The 23,876-nt window shown below is 43.0% G+C and overlaps 1 protein-coding gene across 2 annotated transcripts in view; it reads left to right on the top strand.

Annotated features, from left to right (window-relative positions):
* B3GLCT (beta 3-glucosyltransferase) overlaps window positions 1–23,876 on the top strand; it is a 1,903,418-nt gene that overhangs the window by 842,653 nt on the left and 1,036,889 nt on the right. The window lies entirely within an intron of this gene.

Below are 23,876 nucleotides of genomic sequence, written 5' to 3'. Positions count from 1 at the left end.
CTAAGTATGATTGTAAATTATTTTTTATAAGATCCGTTGCTTCTACTACCATTGGAACTATTTGGGTATCCTTCTTTCACATTGCCCTCATTTCTGCCTGCAAATCATGGTATTTTATGACTTTGTTTCCCTATGTACACAAGACACTGTAGTCACTGGGTGTAGCAATTTCAATGATCAGTGCTACTTTTGTATTCTTTTCATGGACTACTATATTTGATTTTCTCACATCTATTTTTTGAACTGTTGGTAGTGGGTGATCCCATGTGATACAAGCTTCAACATTTTCTATATTGCTTTGTGGTTCAGGTTTCCAGTGTTTTACACCCACTTCAGTACCATAATGTCTGCACAATCTCCAATGCAACAGTCTTGCCACATTATTATGCCTTTCAGTATACAATCCTTCTGCCATTAGTATATCACAAACAGCTACAAGATACGTGACTGTTTCCAATTCTGTTTTACAAAACCTGCATTTGTCTCTTTCTCCCACATGTTCAATGGACTGGGTAAACCAACGTGTACATAGTCTATCTACTGTCTTGGGCTGCCAATATTAACCTTTCGTCTTTTGGTTTAAATTCACATCTCCTTAACCATTCCTGCATTCGATCCTGATCAACACGAGATTGTTCCAAATGTTTTCTTTACTTGCAACTATATTTACAGTATGCATTTTCCGCATTTCTTGCCTTCTCATCTGATCCTTCCCCTTATAGTCTTTCTTTTGTTTTTTTGGCACATTTAGTTGCTGCCTGAATTTTATCTGCTTCTGATTTGATTTCCATTCCCACTTGACACATATGCTTCTGCTTAAACTAAGCAGGGAAGCCATCTTAGACTTATTCTCCTCATGTTTCAAAACTTTCACTACATTTGGGTCTTGTGAGGTCAGCAGATATGTATGATGCAGTCCCATGATTGCAGATCCATACATGTAATTCATTTCAAGGAGACCCATACCTCCTCCAGAATGGGGAATATATCATCTTGATATGCAGTGATTTTTGTAAATCGTTTGATAAGCATGAAGTTTCCTTGTTTTCCTGCCCAACACCTTTTGGGGCCAATCAGTCACTCCAAAACTGTAAGTTAGTTCAGGAAGAGCAAATTGTTTTGTAGCTTGGACTTTGTTCCTAGATGTCAGTGCTGTTTTCAGTATTAACTTACGTCTTCTAAAATATTCCTTACCAAGTTGTATTCACATTTGCTCATGTTTTATTGTTCATCCTTCATCAATTCTCAAGTATTTATACACACTCACGCTCAAGTTCTTTTATATCACATTCTTGTCCCAAACTGATGTTTTCTTGTTGCTGCAGCTTTCCTGCTTTAAAGGTTGCTTTTTGTACATTTATCAAGACCAAATCACATTCTTATATCATCTGAAAAAGTTTTGACTACTTAGTTGTGCTTTCATTTCCTCATCTGATGAACTATACAGTTTTAAATAATCTATAAAAAGAAGCTAAGTCTTTACACTTTGTTGATAAGTCTTTACACTTTGTTTTCTTTGAGCCAAATTGGAGCCATGACCTAATCTTTTAAGCAGACAGCCTAATGGATTAAGGGCAAGACAAGAGAGTCACCCTGGAATACCCCCCTTTGAATTTTTATCCCTGGAATAATACATTTTCCTTTATCATGGCTTAACTGCAAACTGGTTTGCCACTGTTTCATAGTCGCTGTAATGTAATATTTCAGTGTATGGAGTATCTTATACATTTTTAAGCACTTTTATACCCATGAATGTGGGATGCTGTCAAATGCTTTTTTAGTAGTCTGTCTATGCCATACTTAGATTATTCCCCTTTTTACAGTTCTCCACTATGACTTTATGTAACAACAAATGATCCTTTGTTCCATATGACTTTCTTTTATTAACCTTTTGTTCTATTGCCATGATTGAGTTTTCTTCTAAATAACTATAAACTCTGTTGGCATCAATTCCAGTGTATAGTTTATATGTCGTTGGAAGGCAAGTTATTGGCCTATAGTTTTTAGGGTAGCTTGCAGGTTCATTCTTCAGTAAGAGCATTGTTTTTCCTGTTGTTAACCAGGCTGGTGTCTGTTCAGGGTGTGCGTATAAGTAGTTTTTACTCTTGGCTAAATCTTCATGGAAATATGTTAATACTTGTAGCCAAGAATTAGGTACTGCATCTGGGTGTGGGATTTTCCATTCAGGAGCTTTGCTTAACTTTGTTTCGGTCTCTCTGGCCGTTACTTCATCACATTTCATATCCTTTACATTTGAACTTCTTATTCTTTCTTTTACTTCTTCTATTCATTTAGCATCTTTGTTATGTTCCACAAGATCTTCCTTGATATTTCTCCAAAATGTATCTATTTCTTCCTTTTTGGTGATGTTTCAATTCCTTTTGCCTTATTTCCCAATTCTCTATAAAACTTTTTGGGGTTATCAATAAATTGTTTATTTTGTACTTTTCCTTTATATTTATCTACATGTCTTCTAAGTTTTTCTTCCTGTGCTATTTTTAGTTTATTATTTCCGATAGTGCATAATAGATCCTGGTCTGTGATAATACTCTGTGTTGCTTTTATCACGACTATCTTTCTGAGTACTTTTTTTTTATCTGTTCCCTCTTCTATACTCTTAACAGTGACACTTCTTGTCTTAGTTGCTTTATAGTTTTCTCTGTTCGATACTTCTATGATGGCATTTGATTTCTCCCCCTCTTTTCCCTTACTACCCTGTGTTCTTGTGGTAAGACTTTCTGTTATTAACTTAGCTGCAGAGTAATATATCTTATTTACTTCTGTTATATTGCATGACTCTCTATGGACAGTCCTAATTATTGTATTCATTTGTTTTTTCAAACTTCTAACTTTTGGGGTTTTATTGACCTTCTGTAGTCTATTTTTTTATTGATCTTAATATCTATGTCCATCTGTATTAAATCAAGCAAGTCTTGTCGTAGATCATTTTCTTCTAAACTGAGGGCACATTCTTTGTTCTCCATTTCCTGTGGGCATTCTATAGAAAGTTCCGGAGCATATTCCTGTACTCCATGTTGGAGTGAATGACTTGAGACGTACCTCCCTGGACTACATGAAAAGAGACATGGAAGAGCTCTCGGATCATGTGGCCCAGGCAGGTATGACCCTAGCCCTGAGTAGCATCCTGCCTTCGCCCAGAATGATACCACAATATAAGGACAAAATGATTGACTTCAACAATTGGCTAAGCTTCTGGTGTCATTCAAAGGGGATCCAGTATCTGGTTGCCTGGGGCGACATGATCGACAGACCACGATGCTTTGCCAGAGATGGTTTGCACCTCTTGCCCCTGGGATTCAGGTTACTGGCTGAGGCTCTTGCCACCCCTATAGTGCCTTTTTAAGGCAAAGTTCAAAAGACAAAACCACCACCGTAATGGGTACAAGCATGCAAAATCTGAAGGTAATGCTACTCAATGCTAGAAGTCTAAACCTCAAAATGCACTCTCTTGAGGCACTCCTAAAAATGAACATCGATATCTGTGCAGTAACTGAGACCTGGTTCAAGGCTCCAGAGAGCACCCCCTGCAATACCAGACTACAACTCTTACCACACTTTTCGGCCACCAGACCAGGACCGAAATACTAAAGGTGGAGGAGTGTCAATATTCACCAAGGATATTCACACCACCAGGCTAGTTGCCCAACACAATGCATCTGAAATTCTCCAGTTGCAACCAACAACAATCCAAATTGTAGCTTACTACAGATCCCCCCACCATACCCCAAGATTCTCACTACACCTTTCTAAACATACTGGAAAATATTAAGATAGAACCAAGCACCCTAATACTGGGTGATTTTTAACTACCCTGCCATTAACTGGGAAAACTACTCGTGTACCAACACCTTTGCCCAACGGTTCTTGGAATTCATAAATTCCAATGCCCTAGATAAACTAATTCATAGTCCCACCAGGGGCTCCAATGCTAGACCTGGTCATTACCAATATGGGAAATCGATGCTCCACACCTATGGTCACCCCCTCGTTAGTCAGGTCTGACCATAAACTAATCACCCTTAACATCCACATCCCACCCCCACCCCCCCAGTAAGGAAACCTCCATAAAAAACTTGTTCAAAGACAACTTCATGCTTCTCAAGTCAGAAGTGACAAACTTCATGACACCCATGTAGACGGGAACTGAAAGTTCAACAGCTGAATCCTACACTAAGGCACTGTACGAGCACATCCACTCATGCATGAATCGTGCCATCCCAAATAGAACCAAGATGCTGTCATCCAAAAAAGGGAAGCCAATCTGGTGGTCCCCTGCCATAAACAAACTTTACAACAAAAAGAAGAAACTGTTGCAGAAAAGAGGAAAATCCCAGGATGCAAAAAACTCCCTTACCAGCCTCAGTAAGAAACTGAGATCCCTCATAAAATCCTCCAAAGCTAGTTATGAAAATAAAATTGCTAAAGATTCCAAAGACAACCACAAGGTATTCTATAACTATGTCAAGAATCTAAATGGTCATGTTCAGATTTGCTCTGAGCTAAAACAGAATGGCATTAAATATAGTGATCCCAAGGATATTGCCAATATCCTGGCAGATCGATTCAGTGCCAACTTCACCTCCCTCTCACCCCCTAAATGGCCCAACTCAATACCGAAAGACTGCCATATTCTGGTAGTAATGGCCACACAGGTAAAAAACGCACTCTCCAAAGCTAATAATACAGCATCCATGGGACCAGATGACATCCCGGGCTCTGTACTACATGAACTATAATATGAACTGGCACCTCACCTAAGTGTCATGTTTAATCATAGCCTCACCTCAGGTTTCATGCCCACTGAGTGGCACACAGCTAAAGTTATCCCACTCCATAAGGGGGGATCCACCTTGGATCCCGGAAACTACCGTCCCATCAGTCTGACGAGCCTTATCTGCAAGGCCATGGAGCGTATTATCATGGAACTTATAAACAAAGACATTGGCAACCTTCAAACACTGGACCCCACCCAGTTTGGGTTCATGAAGGGCCGATCTTGTCTCCTGAACCTGATTGACTTCTTCAAATCAGTCTCCAGAGCCATGGACAAGGGTAAGGTTGTCCACACAGCCTATCTATACCTTGCCAAGGCCTTTGACACCATCCCCCACTCTGGAATCAGAGATAAACTTACTAATCTGGGCATTAATCCCTACGTCACCCAATGGGTTGCTAACTGGCTTACTGATAGAACCCACACTGTAAAAGTAGCAGACTCCAAATCCAGCTCCAGACAAGTGACAATTGGAGTACCTCAGGGTTCAGTCCTGGGACCGCTTTTGTTTGGCATCTATTTCTCTGAAGTACAGGCCAACACTAAGGGACTCTGGCTAACAAAGTTTGCAGATGACTGCAAACTGGGAGCCATTATTGAATCCCCAAATGATGTGGATACTCTACAAAAGGGCCTTACAGAAACAAATGCTTGGTGCCAGAGCCATGGGCTCAAGCTCAATGCCAAGAAATGTATAGTAATCTCCTTTGAGAAAAAAACATGTACCCATGAATTACCATATAGGTGGCAGTACACTAAACACCGAAAGTGTGATGAGACTTGGGGACAAAGGTGGACAGTGGTCTCACCTTCAGTAACCACATCGCCACAACAGTCAGGAAATCCTTCTATGTGGCAAACCTCATCACTAAGGGCTTTTCATCCAGAAAAAAGGAGGTCACTCATTAGACCCATTATAGAATACAACACCCCGTTTGGTATGTACCTCTCAAGACATCTGCAACAACTGGAAAGGCCGCAGAAATACCTCACTAAAAGAATCACAGACCTAAAGCACATGCCCTACGCTAACCGCCTTAAAAAACTCTAGCTATACTCGGTTGCATATCGTCTACTCAGAGACCATCTCTGCTTAACATACAAGGCCATGTCAAACCCAGAGCTGTTGGACATGCTACAGTTAATGAAATCCCAATCCCTCAGAGCCACACACTCCAGGGATCTAAACCTTGTCATCACAATAAACAAAACATGCTGGAGGGATAGGTTCCTGACCCAGAGACTCCCCAGACTCTGGAATAGACTGCCCATACATGTCAAGCAGAGTGCCTCTTTGGCCCTCTTCAAAAGGAACCTTGACGATTGGATGGGAGAAAGGAAATTCACCCCGGGGATCACGTCAGTTGCCCTGCTAGACAGGGGTCCAGGGAAGTAAATAGTGTGGGAAGAAATAGCCAGGGAATTGTTATGGCTAGGCTTGTATAGGCATTAGGGCTGATAGCCTAGTACCAACCTATGGACATTCCCTTCAGTTTCATCCTGTCATCTGTTGCTCTTTCATATGGGAGCTTAGTGTCCTATCACTCCGCAACAATGACTGTGTCAGAGTTGTTAGAGTTTCCCTTGCTGTGCAACTTCAGCTGATCTTGTGCACTGGTTTCCCATGGAAGGCTCCAAAGTATCTTCATATGGCAACTGATCAGATGCTTCCCACTCCACTAATTTTTCCTTAATTTGGATGCCCATTGCTCTATCCTGCTGTGATGTTATCTGACTTAAAGTATCTACAATAAATCCTTCACTTCACAGGTAATCCATAACCTCAGTTTCTGTTTCTTTAACTTTTCCATTATTAATCCTCTTTTCTAGTGTTCCTCTTTGTTTTCTTATTTTTATATAAAATTGACCATGTCTGGATACTTTTGTGTGTATTTCTCTTCAAATATCGTTGCTGCTGCTCTTTTTGTATTGATTCATTTTGCTTTCTCCTTTGCATAAGTGTACTACACCATATTAAATCTGTTTTCCTTTCCCATGTCCATATTTCTTCTTCAGATGTTTCCTTCTTCTCCTGATGTCCTTCAAGAATGCAACTGCAGTCCTGACATATGGGTTGTCCTGCCTCAGGCAGCCCTTCGGTCGGCTGGATTCCAAAGTCTGGGTCCGGCGTCGGCTGATGTCACCTCCTCCCCGACGTCAGAGCGGCTGGGGTATAAAAGCATCAGCAGACGCCATCTTCTTCAGTCTTTCTTGCCGCACGGTGCCCGAAGCAGAAGCAGTTCGCAAGTGCCGGTCGGCCAGCTCCTGTGCTTTCAGATACCGAAGTCATCAAAAAGCTAAGTACCCCATTGGGGAACCTTTTCTTGCCTCAGCCGATGTCAGATAAAACTGCAAAAGTTAATAATTGCTTGTCTTGTGGTAAACAAATACCTCATAAGGACTTCCATTCTTATTGCCTTCCCTGCCTCGGCCCAGACCACGACGTCTCGGCCTGTGCTGCCTGTGCTTGCTTCAATAAGCGCACACTTAGGCGCCGGGCAGAATTTGCTGTAGACTTTTTTGGGGAAAATTACTCCTATATCATGCTGTCGGAACTACCGACAGCACATATTTCCAAAAAACGGAAGGACCGGGACTGACATTCGTGGCCCATGACTTCCAACGACATCACGCTAAAGCCTACCGCGAGTGCATTGGTCTCTTCGGAGGCGGTAATTCAACCGCTCCAGGCCGACAACACCACTTTACTGCACACTTAGGTCCCGGAGGCTTCCCCGGTGCCAGTTGTTGATTTTCCTCCTGAAACCGAAGCCCAAGATTTGCCCGACACCATACCGGTGGACAAAGTTACTCCAGCACGTGGGGCAGCTAGGCCTCCTGTGCCTATGTCCATCAAGGCCTACACAAGTGCTAAGGCTGCCAGCCAGGCTAAGTCTCACCCTCCTAAATCTTTTTCACAGGGTCCACCTTCGGATAAACAGATCATGACTTTAGCCGCAGATCTAATTTCTTTAATCAGGGGCTCTCAGGCTCACCCAGACAGAGGTTCTCAGTCGCCTTCAGACAAAAGGCCTAGGGTTGAGCAGGCAGATATCCTTTCCTCAGATGAAGCTTCTGATGAGTCAGGCCATTCAGATTCCCAGGAAGAAACCTTCCCGGCCTACGAGAATTCTGATGCTGATGAATCCATTCCCTCTGCCTCTCCTCCTGAGGATATTTCTTTCGGGGAAATTCTCCACTCCATGAGAGAGCATTTTCTGTGGCAGGGCCAGGATTTCTCCAACTCCAGGGAAAGGCTTCGGACTTTCCTTAAGTTACCCCAGCACAGGCCTTTAGCTATACCCCCAGTGTTAGATGTATTGGATGATGTGTTCTCAGACTCCAGTACTTCTCCTGATTCTCTTCCTCCTGCTCCTGTCAAGCCAGACTGATATTACAGGGTTCCTGAAACTCATAAACATCTCTTTAAGGCCCACTCTGTTGATCTAGAGACTATTTCTCAGGGGCCCAAAGGAGTGGCCGCTTCCACGGCCAAAAATCCTTTGCCCGCAGACAGGGAATCTAGGTCCCTGGAGAGGTGGGGTAAAAAAGTTTATACCTCAACCACCCTTGCCATGAGGGCACTTAACTGTCTTTTTCATATGTTTCAGTATCAGGATTTCTTGATGGATGATTTGCAGAAAAAGTTAGCCTCTCCTGAGCCTTTAGATAGAAAGGCCTTGCAGGATTTGGTTCATAATACTCAGCAGGTTAGCAATCATTTTCTTCAGTGTGGTTATGATGCATTGGAAGCTTCATGTAGGGCAGCTATGACAGGGGCCATCATACGTAGACATGCTTGGTTGAAAGAACAGGCATTGCCAGATCATGTTAAAGTAAAGCTTCTAGATGCACCTCTGGAAAAACACAAGCTATTTGGTGATAATGCACAGGGTGTGTTGAAATCAATTGAGGAAAAGGCTAAATCAGTACAAACAGTCAAAGATTTCCTACAGGTTCAGCCACCAAGGTTCAGCAGGAATTGGCCTTCGAAGAATTGGTGCTTTTCAGACACTGACAAGTTCCAAAGGGGAAAAAAACAGGCATGCTCGTGGTAGAGGGCAATACCGAGGCTCCTACAGGGGCCGCCAATGGCAACCAACTAATCAGAGAAGTGGCGCAGGGACTTCTACTGCTCCACAGGGACAATCACAATGACTTGACTTTGACACCGCCGACCAAGGCTCAAAGAGAAGCACCTTTAGGCGGAAAATTATCTTTATTTTCAAAAAATTGGCACGTTTTTACAAAGGACAAATGGATTTTGGACATAATAGACAAAGGTTACAGGTTCCACTTCCATACCTTACCAACAAGACAAGGCATGCCAAACCTGCCACAAAATCAAAGGGCAGAGGCACTCGGACAAGTTTCAAAGCTGCTACAAATCAAAGCAATAGAAAAGGTTCCTCCTCAGGAACAAGGCCAGGGATTCTACTCAAGACTGTTCCTTGTTCCAAGAAAAGAAAAGCAATGGAGACCTATACTGGACTTGTCCGCTGTAAACACTTTTCTCATTGTGCCAAAATTCAAAATGCTGACGTTACAGCAACTCCTTCCCATGCTGGGCAAGGGGTCTTGGCTGGTTACTCTGGACCTCAAGGAGGCATACCTGCATGTCCCAATCAGACACAGCTGCAGAAGATACCTCAGATTACTTGCAGGGTCAGAGCATTATCAATTCTCAGCATTGCCTTTTGGCTTAACTACTGCGCCCAGAGTATTCACGAAATGCCTGGCATCAGTAATTGCACATTGCAGACTCCAGGGGATACAAATATACCCTTACCTGGACGACTGCCTTATACAAGCGGACAGCAAGCACGCTTTGATAAGACACTTGGACTATGTCATCCACTTACTACAGGCTTTGGGATACACAGTCAACATTCAAAAATCAAGACTACTGCCATCCCAACAAATAATTTTTCTAGGAGCCAAACTGGACACAAACTCACAAATGGCTTCCCTCACAGAAGAAAAACAAGAACAATTACCAGATTACTTCAAAAGCCTAGCAAAGCACACCCAGATGACTGCAAGGAAAATCCTGCAGGCCCTGGGTTTCATGGCATCTTGCATTCTTCTGATCCCACTGGCAAGACTACACATGAGAAAACTACAATGGTACCTACAAAGTTTATGGTCTCAACACAGCCACAACTTAGAAGCAATTATTCCACTCATTCCATGTCTACAAAAGGAATTTTTGTGGTGGGCACAAGCAAGCCAGCTAAACAAAGGCATGTCTTTCAACAAACCTCAAGCAAGCCAAACCATTACAACAGACGCCTCAGATCATGGATGGGGGGGTGCACATGGAGGGCAGATGCATTCAAGGTCAATGGACACCCCGGGAATTGCATCTGCACATCAATCAAAAAGAGATGTTGGCAGTGATTCATGCAATCGAGGCCTTCGGAAAATTTCTTCAGCAAGGTCATCTGCTAATAAAGACAGACAACACCACTGTTATGTGGTACATAAACAAACAGGGAGGCACCCATTCTTACCCCCTCTGCAGACTAACAATGACTCTTTGGGAAAAGTCCCTGAAACTGAACATACAGTTGCAATCCCAGTTTGTTCCATGCAAGGACAATGTTCTGGCGGACAGTCTAAGCAGAAACATTATGGACCCGCACGAGTGGATGTTGCATCCAGACATTTTTGCACAAATAACTCATGCAAGGGGAAGGCTGGACATAGATCTCTTTGCCTCACACCTCAATCATCATCTGAAGAAGTTCTGCTCAAGGACACACCATCCTCAAGCCTGGAGAATGGATGCTCTCTCCTTCAGCTGGAATTCTCTAACAATCTATGCATTCCCACCTCTACCATTAATGACCAAGGTGTTACTGAAGATCAAAGCAGAACAACCGAAAGGCATTTTGATAGCTCCAGACTGGCCAAGACAGCACTGGTATCCATTACTAAGGATCATAACTCGCACCAAGCCGTGGCCCCTGCCTCAATGGCCTCTGCTTATAACTCAGCACAATTACAGGACTGTTCATCCCAACCTGCAAACATTGCAACTGACAGCTTGGAGGGTTCCATGACTTCTCCCCATATCTCTCTCTCCAAAAAAGTTCAAGAGATCTTACTGGAAGCATGCAGACCTTCCACCAGAAAAACTTACTCAGCCAAATGGAAGAGATTCAACATCTGGAATGCCAACAAAGGTCAGGATGCATCAGTAATGAGCATCCCACAGATACTAGAATACTTGGCAGAAATGCTTCACAATGGCCTTTCATATTCTTCCATAAAAATACACGCTTCAGCAATTTCAGCAAAATGCAACTGTGATCCACCTGTGTTTTCACATCATTTGCTAAGACAGTTTCTAAGAGGGATAAAGAATATCAAACCTCCAAGAAAACCACCAGTGCCTGCATGGGACCTCAACTTCATCTTGGAAAAATTAACTCTTCCACCTTTTGAGCCAGCAGCATCTTCAGAATTGCAATTTCTCTCCTGGAAAACAGTTTTCCTGTTGGCAATTACTTCAGCAAGAAGAGTCTCGGAGATACAGGCCCTCATGGCAGTACCTCCATTTCTCATTTTCCATCAGGACAGTCTCTCTTTAAGAACCAATCCTTCATTCATGCCAAAAGTGATATCCAGGGTTTCTCTAAATCAAGCAATTCACCTGCCTACTTTCTTTCCCAATCCTCAAAATAAAGGAGAGAAGCTTCTGCACACTTTGGACATACACAGACAATTGCACTACTACTTGGACAGAACAAAGGCCAACAGAAAGTCTGACCAACTATTTGTGGCTTACGCTGCTGGAGCACAAGGAAAGGCAATTTCCAAACAAACAATTTCAAAATGGATTGGAAACTGCATCAGATTCTGCTACTCTTTCCATGGAAAAGGTGTGCCAGCCAATATCAGGCCACACTCCACCAGAGCTACAGCCACCTCCACAGCCTTTCTAAGAGGGGCGGCTACAAAGGACATTCTAGAAGCTGCTACATGGAGCTCCATGCATACATTTTCCAAACATTACAACCTGCCTTTATATTCCAGATCCCGAGCAGGCTTTGCTTCTGCAGTCCTGCAGGGCATTTTAGCTACACCATCCTTATCTTAGACCCTACCACCCCCAGCTTGGCTATGGTATTCAACCCATATGTCAGGACTGCAGTTGCATTCTTGAAGGACATAGTACAGTTTTGTACCTACCATAAATGTAGATGTCCGATAGATATGCAACCGCAGTCAGGTTTTCCCTCCCTCCTACCCCTCTGTAATTCTCTTTTTTGGGTCCACTCCCCCTTTTTCTAATTAGCTGGGGATATCTGTTATGGTGTATCTGTTTATTACTGTTGTGCATGTCTGGATTTTTTATCCATTCTCTAAATTTAGCCTTCCTTGGAGGGCACCTGGCATCTGGGGCAAGAAACACTGAAGAAGATGGCGTCTGCTGATGCTTTTATACCCCAGCCGCTCTGACGTCGGGGAGGAGGCGACATCAGCCGACGCCGGACCCAGACTTTGGAATCCGGCCGACCGAAGGGCCGCCTGAGGCAGGACAACCCATATGTCAGGACTGCAGTTCCATATCTATCGGACATCTACATTTATGGTAGGTACAAAACTGTACTTTTCTCCTTCCTCTGGGGACTTGTCATTCCGTCATGCTGGTAAAACCTGTGTTAGACTTTCTACACTAAATCCTTCACTTTACAAGTATTCCATAACTTCCGCTTGTATTTTTTTAGCTTCTACTTGAAAAAGCCTTCTGTTCTATGTTCCCTCTTTGTGATCTTTTTTTTTATTGTGAAATTTTCCATATCTGAATGCCTTTGCCTGTGTTTCTCGTTGAATATATTTGGGGCTGCCGTTTTTGTTTCGATTAATTTAGCTTTTTCCTCTGCATAAATATCACACCTTATCAGATCTCTTTCTCATGTCTGCATTTCTTTTTTGTACCTTTCCAAAGTCTCTAGATTTCATTCTTTATGTTTTCACACTTTCCCAGTCGCTTCTTTTTCCAAACAGCCCAAAAGGTATCTTGGTCTCTGTAGTGTTTTTTTTTACAAATCTGTTATGTTGAAAACACATTTGCATTTGAAGCTTCTGACAGTTTTTATTGCGGAAGTATTTTTCTTTACTCTAATTTTTCTGTTAATCTTTTTGTGCATCTTCTGTCTGGAAATTCTCGGCTTAATAGTAACAATACATCATTTCTTTCTTATCCTCAATAGTCCACTTTGTTGTCTGTATTTCTTTTTTTTTCCTGCCTTTTCTTATTTCACAAAGTGGCTGACCAGTCTTTCATATGACCTGTAGGTACTGTTTGCTGCAGTAGGAGTAACTATAGGATGTTCTTCGTGTTTCACTGTTGCAGTCATCACATTTGGGTTATCTGCTTGCAGTAGCCCTCAGTCGGCCTGATTATCAAAGTCTTGGGTCCTGCGTCGATTGCGGTCTCATCTTCTGTGACATCAGGTAGTCAGAGGTATAAAATATGCAGCCAACGCCATTTCACCAGTTTTGCTTGCCGTGCAGTGCCCGAAGCAGTTTGTAAGTGCCAGTTGGCCGACTCCTGAAATTTTCGCTTTAGAGTTTCAGAACCGAAGTCTTCAACTAAAGCTAAGTACCCCATTAGGGAAACTTTTTCTTGCTCTAAACCAATGTCAGTAAAAGTCAATAATTGTATTTCTTGTGGAAAACAAATACCTCAAGGATTTTCATTCGTACTGTATTCCTTGCCTAGGCCCTGACCACAACGTACCTCGCTGTCGGTTTTGTGCTTTCGCAGCCCCTGATACCTGCTACTTCAGATTCCCAGGCCTCTACTGAGACCCATTTGGAGTCCGGTATGCCACGAGATGCTTCAACTGTGGAACCTGCGGATGTCTCTACCTTGGATGGGTCCGGAGCCACTGTGCAGGCACCAGCTTCTGAGGATGTATTCAGGCCTACTGACTTGCATATTAAACTGATGCCATCTTCTTCTTCAAGGCCTAAAACTCGAACCATGCTTAGGAAACCGACGACCAGACTACATGGTCAGGCCTCTATGCCTAAAAAACAAATGATAAGAATGGCTGAAGATCTTATTACTTTAATCAAGGGAAGCCAGCCTGCCCCCTCTAAGAGATCTAGGACTGAATTTGCTTATGATACTTCTGACCAGGATTCTGAAATTTCTGTTTCCTCTGATGACCAGGATTTGCCCTTATCCACTTATGAGGATTCTGATGCAGAGGACTCTATTCCCTCTGCTTCTCCCCCAGAGGATTTTTTCTTTTGGTGAAACCTTGCATACTCTTAGGGAACATTTTCACTGGGAAAGCCAGGATTACTCTGATTCTAAAAAAGAGGCTTATAGATTTCTTACTTCTGCACAGGCCTTTAGCTATCCCTCCTGTGCTGGACATTGTTGACGATGCCTTTTCAGAATTTAGCTTGGCCCCTGACTCTTTATCTCCTGCTCCCAGAAACCTGATGGATATTACAGGGTTCCTGATTCTCACAAGTTTCTTTTTAAAAATCCTAATGCGGATCCTGAGACCATTTCACAGGGACCCAAGGGCATTAAGGCTACTACTGCCAAAAATCCTACACCCTCTGATAGAGATTCCATGGCCCTGGATAGATGGGGTAAGGAGGTATACACCTCTGCTACCTTGGACACCAGTGCCCTAAATTGCCAGTTTCATATGTTCAAGTATCAGCAGCATATTATTGGATTGCTTAAACAGAAAATGATGTTGACTGCTGATTGTGCTGAAAATAAGGATTTACAGGATTTAATGCATTCTGCTGAAAAAGGTTAGAAAACATACTTTGCAATGTGGTTTTGATTCATTAGAGGCATCTTGCAGGGCTGCTGTCACCGGGTGTGTAATTAGAAGGCATGTTTGGCTTAAGGAACAATCTTTGCCAGATCATGTTAAAACTAAATTGCTGGATGCTCCCTTAAATCAGGACCACCTGTTTGGCAACAAATCAGAAGTTCTTAAAAAGATGGAGGAAAAAGCTAAATCTGTGCAAACTGTTAAGGATTTCTTACAAGTGCAGCCTCCAAGATTTAGTAGGCATTGGCCCTCAAAAAATTGTTCCTTTCCTGCCTCTTCCAGGCCTTCTCAGTTCAAACCCAGAACCAGCAGAACAACCAGGCCTCAGTCCCAGGGTACGCACAGGACTAAGCAGTGGGGGGCTCCCACTTCCAAATCAGGGAGCACTAAGACTCCCCCCTATGGTAAACTGTCTCAATGACTTAACTTTAAAACTTCCAAGCACTTCTCAACTGACTGCTCCTTTAGGGGGACAGATTGCTCTGCAAGCAAAAAAATGTGAACTCATTACCCAGGACAAATTGGTTTTAAACAGTTTCCCAAGGATACCGATTTCACTTCCACACATTACCAACCCCAAACGGTTGGCCAGATCTACCCCCAAATCAGTGAGCAGAGGCTCCAAAGTAAGTAATGTCTTAAGATTAGAGGCTGTTCAGTCTGTACCAGAAGAGGAAAAGGAACAAGGTTTTTACTCAAGACTTTTCCTGGTACCCAGAAAAAGCAATTCATGGCACCCTGGACCTTTCTATCCTAAACACCTTTTTGGTGATTCCAAAATTCAAGATGCTAACTCTTCAGCAGTTGCTTCCCATGATAGGCAAAATGCCTGGATGGCAACACTGGATTTAAAGGAAGTCTACCTGCACATCCCAATCAGGGAATCTTGCAGAAGATACCTACGCTTCAAAGCAGGCTGCATGCACTATCAGTTCTCTGTACTGCCCTTTGGCTTATCTACTGCGCCCAGGGTATTGACAAAGTGCCTAGCTCCAGTCATTGCATTTTGCAGGCAAAGAAATATTCAAATATACCCATACCTGGACAATTGTCTAATTCAGGCAGAAAGCCAGGACATACTTTTGAATCATCTGGCCTTTGTACAAAGGGTTCTAACTTGTCTGGGGTACACCATAAAGGAAAATAAATCACACCTGGTACCTTGTCAACAAATTATATTCCTGGGAGTAAGCTTGAATACAACTTCCCAGATGGCTTACCTCAGCCAGAGAAACAAATTCATTTGACAACCTACGTCAAACAAGTGGCCACAAAAACCCAGTTATCTGCAAGGCAAATACTGCAAGCCTTGGGGTTCATGGATTCATGCATTCTAATAATTCCATATGCAAGGCTGCATATGAGGAAACTACAATGATATCTAAAAAGCCTATGGTGCCAACATTCTCAGGATCTAGAAGCAATGATTCCTATCTTACCTTGTCTACGGTTAGAATTCCTTTGGTGGGCAGAGGCCTGCCACCAAAACAAGGGACTACCATTCACTCTACCCCTTGCCGCCCATACCCTAACAACAGACGCATCAGACTATGCATGGGGGGCTCACCTGGCAGGGCAGTGCATTCAGGGCAAATGGAACCCAAGTCAAATGCACCTGCATATAGGTTCATAGGTTCATACTAGGCTATCTGCCCGAGGGCATTTACAAGCCTAGCCCATCGTTTTGTGGCTTACGCCACCCCTTTAGTATGGGGAACTATACCCATTATTTTGCTGTGCCTCTGTCGAGCAGTGACACTGAGGTAATCCCTGGGGTATATCTGCGATCTCCCATCCATTGGTCAAGATTTCTCTTGAACAAGGCCAGCGAGGTGCTCTGCCTCACAAGTACCGGGATTTTGTTCCACAGCATAGGGAGTCTTTGGGTGATGAATCTATCCCTCCAGCACGTCCTATTAATAGGTTTAAGTCTCCCGCCCTTGTGGCTCTGATGGATCTAGATTTTTTGAGGTGAAGCATATTCATCAAATCTGGATTTGACATGGCCTTGTATGTTAGGCAAAGGTCACCTCTGAGCAAGCGGTAAGTGACTGAATAGAGCTGGAGTTCTTTCAGTCGGGCAGCATAGGACAGATTTTTGAGACCCTTTATCCTTTTGGTGAGGAACTTTTGTGGCCTCTCCAGCTGCTGCAAGTGTCAGGTCAGATACATTCCGAATGGGGCATTGTACTCAATCATTGGTCTGATGAGTGATGAGTAAAGGGAGACTATGACCTCCCTTGATCTAGATGAGAATCCCTTCATGATAAGGTGGGCAATGTAGAAGGTCTTCCTATCAAATCAATCAAAAAGAAATGTTAGCTGTACAGAATGCTCTGACAGCCTTCAAGGACCATATTCTTCCAGGACAATTAATGGTAAAGACTTGACAACACCACTGTTATGTGGTACATAAACAAGCAGGGGGTACCCATTCCTACACCCTCTGCAGACTAGCCATGGCTCTGTGGAACACAGCCTTGAGCTACCAAGTGCATCTACAGGCTCAGTTCCTGCCAGGAAAACTAAATACACTGGCAGACGAGCTAAGCAGAAATCTAATGGACCCACACGAGTGGAAACTGGAACCAAAGACTTTCAACATGTTGATAAACAAATGGGGGAACCCAGATATAGACCTGTTTGCCTCCTCCCAGAACTATCAATTGGACAAATTCTGCACAAGGACTCCCCACAAACGAGCTTGGAAAGTGGATGCTCTGTCCTTCAGCTGGAAAAATCTATCAGTTTATGCCTTTCCTCCTCTGACTCTCCTCTCCAAAGTACAACTAAAGATCAAACAGGACAAACCAAGGATGATACTGATTGCACCAGACTGGCCACGTCAGCACTGGGTACCCCCTCTTGCACAGTGTGTCACAGCTAGCCCCATGGCACCTGCCTCAGACCCCTACCCTGCTGTCACAGCAGGGGAGCCAGATTCTGCACCTGCAGCTTCAAAGCCTGAACCTGGCAGCCTGGCTAATTACCTAATGCCCCGTTACCATCCCTCAGCAAACAAGTGTTGGATGTCATTTTGGAGGCAAGCAGGCCTAGTACTTTAAAATATTATGCTGAAAAATGGAAAAGATTCTGTGCCTGGTACCAAACTCAGGGGATGGCCATAGCAGTGCCAAATTTACCTCGGATTCTTCAATACTTAACTGAGATGCTTCACAAGGGCCTTTCCTTTTCCTCCATCAAAATTCATGCCTCAGCCATTTCAGGTCATTACAACACAGAACCACCCCTCTTTTCTCACCCACTGCTCAAGCAGTTTCTCAGAGGGGCCAAATACTTAAGACCACTCAGAAGAGCCTCAACTCCAGCCTGGGACCTTAACTTTGTATTGGAAAAACTCACTCTGCCTCGTTTTGAGCCAGCTGCAAGTGCAGAGTTAAAATTCCTTTCTTGGAAAACAGCTTTCCTTTTAGCAATCACGTCAGCAAAAAGGGTATCTGAACTACAGGCCCTTATGTCCGTGGAGCCTTTCATCATTTTTCATGTGGACAGGGTGTCCCTCAGGACCAGTCCCTCCTTCATGCCCAAGGTGGTATCCAGTGTGGCTCTTAATCAATCCATTCATTTGCAAACTTTCTTTTCTAATCCACAGAATAAAGGGAAAGGGATACTGCACTCCTTAGATGTGCACAGACAACTTGGATTTTACTTGGACAGGACTAAACCTCAGAGGAAATCTGAACAGTTGCTGGTGGCATTTGCTGCAGGGGCAGAGGGGAAGGCTATTTCAAAACAAATAATTTCAAAATGGATAGGCCATTGCATTCATTCCTGCTATAAGCACCATGGAAAACCTATCCCACAGGGGATTAGACCCCATTCAATCAGGGCTGCATCTACCTCTACAGCCTTTCTTAGGGGTGTCTCTACCAGAGACATCCTAGAAGCTGCTACCTGGAGTTCTGCACATACCTTCACAAAGTGTTACCATTTGCCAATTTTCTCTAAATCTAGAGCTGGCTTTGCCACTGCATTCTTGCAGGGCCTTATAGCTGGTCCTAATGCTATCTAAATTCCTCCTCCCATCCTTAGCTTTGGGAATCTACCCAAATGTGATGACTGCAGCAGTAAAACACGAAGAACATAGTACAGTTGTGTACACTTACCATAAATGTAGATGTTCAAGTGTATTCACTGTTGCAGTCCTGGTTACCCTCCCTCCAGCTCCCCGTTTTCTTTTTGGCTATACCTCTATGCTCCTCTACTATGCGTAAAAAGTTTTTTGGTGTATTTGCTTTTTTGTTGAAGGTATAACCTTGCATATATATGCGTGTGTGTATATATATATATATATATATATATATATATATATATATATATCTGTATTTAATTGCTTCCCGTTAGGGGGGCACTTGACATCTGGGGCAAGAAAAAACAATGTAATGGCATCGGCTGCATGTTTTATATCCCTGACTACCTGACGTCATGGAAGATGAGACAGCAACCGACGCAGGACCCAAGAATTTGATAATCAGGCCGACTGAGGGCTACTGCAAGCAGATAACCCAAATGTGATGACTGCAACTGTGAATACACTCGAACATCTACATTTATGGTAAGTGTACACAACTGTACTTGTATAGGTATAGGTAGGCATCCTTCGATCCCAAAGGATCATGGGTTTGCACCTCTGTTGGGCTGATTCTAGCAGTGCCTTCTGTGGCTGTGCAGTCCAGTCTGGGATTGGCAGTCCTTTTCACACTCTTGGGCATCAGGCGGCAGATGTCAGTCTGGTATCATGGACGTGGATCTTCCTGAGGGCTCACTTATCTTCTGCTCTCCTTGCCAAGGAGGTTTCATACATAGTGAGATGAGAGCTTCTTTCACTTCCTGTTTCCAGACCATCTTGTCTGAGGTAAGAGAATGCCAGGTGTTCACGCTGATGGAGAGAAGGCAGAGGCCACACTTGCATATGTCTTTGTGGCGCAATTTGAGTTTCTTATGAGTCTCTTTCCAGATTGTAGCTCTCCAAAAAGGAGGTCTTTTGGTATCTGGCCATCAGTTATCCATGAAACATGACCCAACAAGTGCATACGTCTGTGTCTCAGGAGGGTGGCCATTGAGGTGGTGCCCATCCTTTCAGGCACTGTGCTTTTTGAGATCTTGTCCTGCAATAAGATACCAAGTATGCGTGTAAGGGAGCGCATATAGAATACATTGAGCCACTGCTCCTGTTTTAAGCACAGAGTCCATGTTTCACTGGCATGCAGTAATGTGCTCAAAACACAGGCTGTGTAAACCTGAACCTTGATGTGCATAGTGAACTTATTAGCTCTAACTCTGTTTGTCAGCCTGGAAAACGTGGTGGTGGCTTTTTCAATCTGCTTGTTGATCTTGCTGTCAAGTGATTAGTTGTCAGAGATTGTAGAGCCTAGGTACACAGACTCATGAACTACCTCCAGCTCACAGCTGCTTACCCTGATTGATGGCTCATTGTCACCTGAGTCTTTGTTAAACTGACTCTGAGGCCAAATTCCATACATGCATCTCAAGGCGAGTCATAAGTGACTGAAGTTCTTGCTGAGTGTGAGCCACAGTAGCTGTATCATCAGCGAACAGGAACTCCCTTTGACACTTCCTAGGCACCCTGGTCTTCGAACTAAGCCACGACAGTCTGAAGAGGTTGCTCTCTATTCTGGTTTGGAGAAAGATACCCTCTGTAGCAGTTCTGAAAGCAAATTTCAACAGAACTGAAAAGAAGATAGCAAACAGTGTTGGAGCCAGTACACACTTCTTCATTACTCTACTGAAAATCCTGAAAGGTTTGGATGTGGATCGCTCATACATGATGGTCCACTTCATGTCTTCTTGGAAGGCCCTGATAATGCTAAGCAGTATTGGAGGACAATCAGTCTTTGTCAGAATCGCAAACAGATCTTTCCTACTGATATAGTTGAATGCCTTGGTCAGATTAATGAAAGTAATATACAAAGGTTTGTTCTGCTCCCTGCACTTTTTTTGTAGTTGCCTAAAAGAGGAAACCATTCTGTGGTGGACCATTCAGCTCTGAACTTGCACTGTGACTCGAGATATACTTTCTCTGCAAGAACATGGAGCCTCTTCAGGACAACACATGCAAACAGCATCCTTGTGGTACAGAGAAGGGAGATGCTGCAATAGTTAGTCACTTTTGTCACCCTTATTCTTATAGGTAGTCACTATGTTAGCATCCCTCTGTTACTGTCTGTTAGCATTCCTCATATCTTGCATACACTACCTTCCTTCCAGCATTGGGAAAGTATTGTATGCAGCTCTGAGGGACCTGGGGACCCAAGTTGATAGCAATCTCTCCTTCGACAACCACATCGCCAAAGTGGTTAGAAAGACCTTCTACATAGCCCACCTTATCACAAAAGGATTCACATCTAGATCAAGTGAGGTAATAGTGCCCCTTTATGCATCCCTCATCAGGCCCATCATAGAATACAATGGCCCTTTTGGGATGTACCTTACCCGACACCTGCAGCAACTAGAAAGACCCCAAAAGTACCTCACAAAGAGGATCAAGGGACTCCAACAGATCCCATATGCTGCCCGGTTAAAAAAACTCCAGCTCTACTCAGTTGCATACCGCCTACTGGTGGCAATCTGCCTGACATACAAAGCTATGTCCAACCCAGAATTAATGGACATGCTCACCTGAGAAAATCTAAATCCCTCAAAACACACTCTTTGAGAGGAACTTGAACCTCAGCACAGAAATAAATAGAACATGCTGGCACAGGGACAGATTCATAAGCAGAGGCAATCCCTTTTCTGGAATAGAACTTTCCCTTTGTAAGTCCATGTTAGGCAGAGAACCTCACTGACTCTCTTCAAGAGGAATCTTGATGAGTGGATGGGAGATCGTAGGTTTACCCCGGGGATTACTTCTGTGTCACTACTAGACAGAGGCACAGTAAACTAACCTTAAAAAGGGCACAGCAAACTCAAATCAAAGGGTGGCGAAAGCCAAACACAATACCCCAGGGCAGATAGCCTAGTATGAACCTATGAGATTAGGGTACTGTTGGCACACACAGGGATTTCTGAGGGAATACCATCTTTTCCGGGTCTTTTCCAGAAAGAGTGCTTTTAGTGCATCATTGAGTTCTTCCAAGGTGGGCTCAGCATCGAAAGCAGTTGTTGGAGGCTTGATGGCATTCAGGGCCCTCTCTGTAACTGTGGTCTCTCTGGCATATAGTTGTGAGTAGTGTTCCACCCAATGTTCCATATGTTTGGTTCTGTCTTCATGTATTTGCCTGTATTATGGAACCATGTGCCTAACTTTCTCAAAGCAAACCATTGAGGGATGCCATCGCCCACAAGTGACCACCTAGGATCTTTTACTGCTGCCCCCCTCCATTTCTTCTGATAAGGTTCATGCAAAAGTTGTGCAAAGCTTCCCAATTTTCTAATACTTACTTGTAGGTCCAAACTGGCCAAAGCACGTCTTGTCAACAACAACAACCCTAACTCTAACATTTCCTTGATTCTTCCCTTGAGAAAGAGAACATAAAAAGAACAGTCGGTAGCCTCCCCTTAGGAACTGTTATCTCTGATCCTTGACCAGCAAGGTTATTCTTTTTTTCTGCTCTGACACTACATATTTTACCTTTTAGTCTGCATAATGCCTCATAATTACTTTAAAATGGAGGCCCCTAATCAAAAAGTTGCTCCTGAGGTCCCTGACAAAAGTCTACAGGGACCTACTTTTGAAGTTACCTTACATCTGTATTGCTAAGTGCTGCTTTATGCTACCTGACTCATAGTCTGAAAAATATATATTTTTTAATTTGGTAAATAAACCTGCAATTTTATTTTTGACGACTAGGTGTCACTTGAGCCTTTATGACATGTTTGGATTGAAGTCTCTTAACTTTATGATTTAATTATAACTAGCCAATTGTTTTTCTTTATCTGTTGAATAAACTTGCAATTTTAATTTTTTTCCAACATCTTTATTAAATTTCCACATGTGACAAAGGCAATCTTACATTTATATAAATGAAAAACACACAAAATTAAATCACTTTAGTTGTAGACAGTTGTAAACATTACTAATCACTTATATAGTCATTGGCAGTTAAGTATTATATAGTGCATTCAAATTCTGCTGCTTAAACCTCATTCCTGCTTTGCATATACTTATCCCACAATTCCAATTTTTCTTCTATGTAGTTTGCTCCTTCCCTTTTCTAAAGATACCAGTTCCAGTTATTTATCATGGTTTTCTATAGTCACTACTGCTAGTACAGTCGGTCTAGACTTTGATTTCCATTCTCTAGTAATTGCTTTTTGGCAGCCACCATAATTATATTCAGTAAGACTTTACTATATCTAGGCAATTCCAATTCTGTAGCATAACCCATAACTCAAAAAAAATCACCTCGCCAGTCAGTCCAATCCGCCCACACAGCATCTCCGACAGAGTAGCCTGCAGGGAATCCCAAAAGTCTGCTAACTCATCACACCTCCAGAAGATATGTTCCCTGCTACATCTTTCTTGCACATCACGCCTACAGCATTTGCTATCCACCTGAAGAAAAATTCTTTGGAGGCTACTTTGGGTATAAAAATACCTATGTAAACATTTCCAGGGAAAGAGCCTAAATCTTCTAGACTTTGTTGCATATTTGGGAGATATACATATATCCCCCATTGTCTCATTGTGAATTGCTTATCCAGTCTCTTTTCCCAATCCTTTCTAAGCTCCTCTGGTTGATTCTTGTAGTTATCATGCAGTATTTTATATGTTTTACTAATTATTCCTTTTTTAATGGCAGCTTCTGTTCTACATTCTATTAAAACCTCTAGCAGTGCAGGTCTTTCATTTAGGAGCCCCCTATTTCTTTCCCTTTAACTATACTCTGATATCAGTCTTTGATAGGGAAGGCATTCTCTAACGTGCAGTCCAAATACATTTTTGGCCTCTTCCCATTCTATTACTTTTCCCTTTCTAGTTATTTGTTCCCAATACCTTGGTTCCTTTGCCAATTTTCTCCAATAAATTCCAGCCCCCTCTTGACTGTTATTTGTATCCCTGACCACAGTCAACCCTATCGACAAAATCTTTTTTCTTCATTCTCGTACTGGTTTGGTTCTTAGAATACTCCCTGCTATTTTATGAGTATAATAGTCTGTATGATTTCGGTTGCTCTCCTTATGAGTCTGCATCCAAAATCCCAATCTCTACTTATTTCTTGAGTTTCCTCCCTGCATCATCATCATCCCTTTCCATCTTGAATTATAGTCTTCTG

Source organism: Protopterus annectens, chromosome 5.part1 (assembly GCF_019279795.1).
Source record: "Protopterus annectens isolate FY-2018-M chromosome 5.part1, PAN1.0, whole genome shotgun sequence".
In the NCBI taxonomy this organism is placed as follows: domain Eukaryota; kingdom Metazoa; phylum Chordata; order Ceratodontiformes; family Protopteridae; genus Protopterus; species Protopterus annectens.
This window is presented reverse-complemented; position numbering and strand designations above follow the sequence as displayed.